This window comes from Hypanus sabinus, chromosome 6, assembly GCF_030144855.1.
Source record: "Hypanus sabinus isolate sHypSab1 chromosome 6, sHypSab1.hap1, whole genome shotgun sequence".
NCBI lineage: Eukaryota > Metazoa > Chordata > Chondrichthyes > Myliobatiformes > Dasyatidae > Hypanus > Hypanus sabinus.
Window position 1 is genome coordinate 165590122 of NC_082711.1, and position 6000 is coordinate 165596121.

General features: G+C 44.4%; 1 protein-coding gene across 1 annotated transcript in view; it reads right to left on the minus strand.

Moving 5' to 3' along the window:
• The window catches only part of ddx52 (DEAD (Asp-Glu-Ala-Asp) box polypeptide 52), a 37860-nt gene extending 32562 nt beyond the window's left edge, over positions 1-5298 (minus strand). The window contains exons 1-2 of the mRNA XM_059973381.1: positions 5167-5298; positions 2064-2251 (exon numbers count right to left, since the gene is read on the minus strand). The gene's annotated coding sequence lies outside the window, so the exon portion shown is untranslated. The remainder of the gene's footprint in view (positions 1-2063; positions 2252-5166) is intronic.
• Between the last annotated feature and the right edge of the window lie 702 nt (positions 5299-6000).

Consider the following 6000-nt stretch of genomic DNA (forward strand, 5'->3'; position numbering starts at 1 on the left):
ACATATACACAGACACATATTGGCATAGACAGGGTAGTCAGAGTCTTTCTCTCAGGGTGGGAAAGTCAAATACCAGAGGGTGGAGTTTTGAAGTGAGAGGTGGAAAGTTTAAAGGAATTTTGGGGGCACAAAGAGCAGTAGGTACCTGGAATGCTTTGCCAGGGGAAGTGATGGAAGCTGACAGAGAAGCAACCTTTAAAAGGCATTTAGATAGACACGTGAACCAGCTGGGAATTGACGGATATAGACCATGTGCAGACACAGGACACGGCACAGATATTGAGCCCTGAAGAAACTATTTCTCTACTGCACTGTTCCATGTTCCATTGTAGAAGTTCATCCAAGGGCACATAGTATCTAAAAAATATAAAAATGTAGTACTGTGCGAAAGTCTTGGGCACATATGTATAGTAAGCACGTCCAAGACTTTTGCACAGTACTGTGGCGACCCACTTCCTAGCGCACTCGAACCGGCTCACAAATAGCCAGCGCACCGGCACAAAGGCCAGTCCCAAAAGGGCTCCAGGTCTGCTTCACCAACAAGGGGAAAAGCCTGCGGGGGATTGTGAGTACGTGCCCCTACAGCATCCGCGCCCGGGGAGGGCAGGATCAGGGAGGCTTTAAAGCAAGGCTGTGAAGTTTGAATAAAATCTTCTTTAACTGCAGTTTACCGACTCCGTGTCATTATTTTAGTGCTGCGTGTAGCACACCGCTACAGTACTGTATTTGTCAACATGGAGCGGTCAGCAACTTAGTCAATCTGGCAGGAGCAAAGGATGTTGGGAATGGCAAGGGTGGAGCACTGTGGGAGGGGTGTGGGACAGCTGGCAGAGAAGGAGTGCCAGGAGCAGGGGGTGGCACAGATGCAAACACACCCACCCCAAAGACACCAGGCAAGGTCATTTGATTCCAAACAATTGGTTTATTGATCATTACAGAATGTCTCTCTGGTGCTTTCTGCTCCCTTCCCCATTTCGCAAGCACAATTCCCCTCTCCCTGCCTCTTTCCCATTCTCAATCCACAATAAAGACCCATATCAGAATCTGGTTTGTCATCACTCACATATGTTGCGAATTTTTTTTTGCAGCAGTACTATGCAAGGCAAATATTCTGATATACCTTTTATATTTTTCATAAACTAGTGCTAAGAGAATCCTTTGTAAAGATCTTGTCTAGCAACGCACATCACACATTGGACGTGTCTATTGTATAGATTTTCAATAAACCTTAATCTATTATTGATTGTTTTATCAGAATTGATCTTATTATCACTGACATGTGCCTTGAAATTTGTTGTTTTCTGGCAGCAAGATATAAAAATTTGAAGTTCAAAGCTCGAAGTACATTTGTTGTCAAAATTATTTCTACTTTTTTACAACCTTGAGATCTGTCTCCTCACAGGCAGCCACAAAACAAGAAACCCAAAAGAACCCATTAAATAAAGACAAACAAATACCCAATGCACAGAGAGAGAAAAAAGAGGAAAGAAACACAAGTAGTGCAAACAGTGAAAGCAAGCAACAGCATTCAGAGTGAAGGCGAGCCCATTGATGCGAAGCCTCCGGAGCAGGCCCGCAGCCTCAGCCTCACTTCATCACACGGCAGAGTAAACGTCGCAGAGCACCGGGCAGACCAGCCTGACCCTCACGCCCGGAGCTGACCCCCTGCCTTTCCAATCCATCCATCCGGCCTGGCGTTTATTACCATAAGTAACAAACAAGAACAAATAAATAGTACAAAAGAGGGATAAGAAGGTAGTGTTCATTCACCTAGATTCATACCATAATGTGGTGATTGTTATTCTGCACTGCTTTTCAAATTTGATCTCACTGATTGCTATGAGGATAAAATTTGGAAGTGAATTAGAACAGGCAATCACTGAAAAATTATAATTTCCCACCACAGATGAATTTCTAGGCAATGTTGCGTACAGGTTCTTGGCTAACATTTTGGCTTATTGACGTCAGTGGATTCTGACAGTATGAATCTAGATACACAGTAACACATACAAAATGCTTGAGGAACTCAGCAGGCCAGGCAGATCTATTACTTAAATACTTACTGCCCGTTACGCCGCTGACACTTAGAGTTGCGATGAAGGTCCTCCATCTCTGGGGGTGTTCAGGGCTTCCTTCATCGTGTCAGTAGCTTCCTCTTGGTTTCACTACTGACAGTCGTGCAAGTCCCAGTTGGAGTCTCGGGAATAACGTTGCACTCGGATGTATGTAGAAGGATTCTTCGCTGCTGTTTCTGTAACAGTTTTGTTTTACCAGTCAGTGTTGTTGGCCCTGAGCTGAACCCCCAAACCCAGAGGACCAGTGGACCACTCTCAGTCTGGACTCCACCCTTTGTCCTGTTTGGCATAAGAATATACAGAAATAGAGCAGGAGTCGGCCATCTGGTCCATCAAGCCTGCTCCACCTTTCAATAAGATCATGGCTAAACTGGCCATGGACTCATCTCCACCTACCTGCCTTTTCCTCATAACCCTGAAACCCCGTACTATACATGGGTGACCCTACCAAGAGCCGAAACGTAAAGCCCCGATTCCAGTCAACATAGCTGTCTGGGTTATCAGGGCACGCAAGCCTCCAAACCACAACAGGGTTGTGGTCCTCTTGGAGGAGAAAGCCTCTCTGTCAAATGATCAATGTTTTGGGCCAAGACCCTTCATAAATCTAAATATCTGACTCACAGCACAAGGAAGATGCATGAATGGCCTCAGAACCTAATGGGTCAACGTAACCTGTCTGGCGTGTAGCAGTATTTGCATTTAATTTCAAACAGATGGAAGAGCATGGTTAAAATCAAAGACCCCAAAAATTCAACCCAAACTGTGCCGCTCACTGCCCAAATTTAATGTAGTGGAATTGTTACTGATGCACCATCGAAACATGTTAAAAAGTGCAACTGATTCAGAGTGAACATGTCGTAGATATTTGCCTAATATTGAACTGATGACCATCATTTATTGTCAAGCAGTCACTCTGAGACTGGAGATAATTGCAGAGTTCCTTTCCATCAGCTCTGAATTCTGAATGGAGATTTTAGAGAATTGAATTATTTTTTAAAATTCTCCTTCACATCTGTGACAAGAGAACTGAATCCCACTACCCTTTCAAAGTAATATATACACAGTTCAAACTTCACGCACAACACACTGGAGGAACTCAGCAGGTCGGGCAGCATCCATGGAAACGTTGACCGTTCGTTTCCACAGATGCTGCCTGACCTGCTGAGTTCCTCTAGCATGTTGTGCGTGTTGCTTTGACCCCAGCATCTGCACAGTATCTTGTGTTCACAGTTCAAACTTAATTTTATTATCAGAGTACATACATGTCACCACATACAACCCTGAGATTCATTTTCCTGCGGACATACTCAGAATATAGAATAATAACTATAATAAGGTGAATGAAAGATCAACCAGACTGCAGAAGACAACAAACTGAGTGAATGCAAGTATAAATAAATAGCAAGAGACAATGAGAACATGAGATAATGGGATAAAGAGTCCTTAAAGTGAGATCATTGGTTGTAGGAACATTTCAATGATGGGGCAAGTGAGTGTAGCTATCCTCTTTTAGTCAAGAGGTTGAGGGGGTTGGGACATTTACTTTGACTTCATAATAAGGTTATCTTCTATTCCTGTGTCAGTCATGGGTGGTTTGATTTAAGGTGATAATCACAAAGATGATGGGGTGGGTCAGTAGCATAGTGGTCAGCACAATGCTTTACAGTACAGGGTTCAATTCCCGCTGCTGCCTGTAAGGAGTTTGTACGTTCTCCCTGTGAGTATGTGGGTTTCTTCTGGGTGTTTCGGTTTCCTGCCACAGTTATTGGTTGGTAGGTTAATTGGTCATTGTAAATCGTCCCGTGATTAGGCTTGGGTTAAATCGGAGGATTGTTGGGTGGCGTGGATCGAAGAGCCAGAAGGGCCAATTCCATGCAATTAATTTATCAAATAATGTGATACAGTAAATTACCAGAAAATTATGTCTGATATTCATCATCAAAATTAATCTTGTCTCTTATAATTGAACATTTCATTGAGGAATCTGGTTTGCCCCATTTTGCAGCTGACAAATATCACTTTGAGTTCTTTTGTCGACGCGTGTCTGTTTTTAAGATTTACAATGGGGATTTTCAGCTACTCTCTGTTAGTTTCAAAGCAGTGATAAGCAACTCTCTCAGAAATCAATCACGCTGGAAGCTGCCCCTCCCCATTCCCCCCTTGCACCAAGATGCGTTCCAAGAACTGCATCAGCGCAAAGTTTCAGATATGCCATCGCCTCTTTGAACCATGTAAAGGGGAAAATAATGGAGCAACCACTTCTGAGGGCATTATTTTCGCTTAGGCTATCATACTTAATATGCACATAATTGCCAATTAGCCTGCCTAAGTGGACTTGTGACCTCTTCCCCACTGTGACACCCAATCCATTCAACAGAGCAGTTGCTCTCACATCACAGTGTGGTTCTGATGTAAGTTCTATTATCTAACAGCAAAGAAACATGCTCTGTTATTCACTCTTGCGTTTCCACATTCTGTTCTTTTGTCCCTGGTTTCTGTTCCCTGTACTGCTAACCTGGTCACAACTTTTTGACCTCATGTTCCTGCCTCCCCCAAGGGTGTTGTTAGATCACTTTGCAAATGAAAGTACCTTTTGTTCTTTTCCCATAAAGGAGAGTCAGCAAAACTGTTTTAAGTGCCTGGAGAATTGTTTTTTTCTGCTGGTGTGTGTCTCCTTACTGAATCAGGTGCATGTGCCTCACACAACACACACACAAAATGCTGGTGGAACACAGCAGGCCAGGCAGCATCTTTAAGGAGAAGCACTGTCGAAGGGTCTGGGCCCGAAACGTCGCCAGCGCTTCTCCCTATAGATGCTGACTGGCCTGCTGCGTTCCACCATCATTTTGTGTGTGTTGTTTGAATTTCCAGCGTCCTGACGAAGGGTCTGGGCCCGAAACGTCGACAGCGCTTCTCCCTATAGATGCTGCCTGGCCTGCTGCGTTCCACCAGCATTTTGTGTGCGTTGTTTGAATTTCCAGCATCTGCAAACTTCCTCGTGTTTGCATGTGCCTCACTGACAGTTTTCCAGCCAGATGCCCAGCAGATACTAAACAAGGACGCTAATTTTTTGCCTTAGAAATGTTCTCACCTCTTTCTTATGCCGCACAGCACCGGTTAGGGCGACGTCTTACAGCTGTGAGACAGGGGTTCGATGCCCCGCCACTGTCCGTAAGGAGTTAGTACTTTCTCCCCGTGGTGTTCCTCTGGGTGCTCTGAATTCCTCCCTCATTCCAAAGATGGACAGGTTAGGGTTAATAAGTTGTGGGCATGCGACTTTGGCGCAGGAAGCCTGGTGACACTTTCAGGCCGCCCCCGGAACAACCGTCACTGATTTGATTTGATACAAGACGATGCCTTTCACTGCATGTTTTGATGGACGTGTGACAAATAAAACATCGTAAGATCTTAATCTTTTTGAAGCACTTAGATTTTACTAGATGCCAGTTCTTGCTCGGTCACATTAGTCACTTCCCCTCCCCGCCCCCCTCATTCTCACCTTTGAGTCATAGCTCCCTGAGTACAAATTCTGTAAGTACTGTGTTATTATGTTACTGGAACAATATTCCTGCAGCCCAGGCTAAAGATATGAGTTCAAATCGAGTGGATGAATTTAAATTCAGTTAAACGACCGGAATGAACTGTTAGTAGAAGACATGTGATGATTGACATACAAAATTACCTAGCTTTACCAAGGCCCTTCAGGAAGGGAATTCTGCTGTCCTTTCTGATCAGCAGAAGTGACCTTGGGCAGTGCTCTGTGAACTTGCCTAGCAGGCCACTCTCTCAGCAAGAATATGGTCAGCACTTTATCTCCGGTATAACAAGGGACTGGCAATAAATGCAGGCGTGGTCTCAGATACTGATATCCTGCAAATGAATCCAGCTGCAAAACTGGAACAGCATGCTCTGACGGAAATGGCTG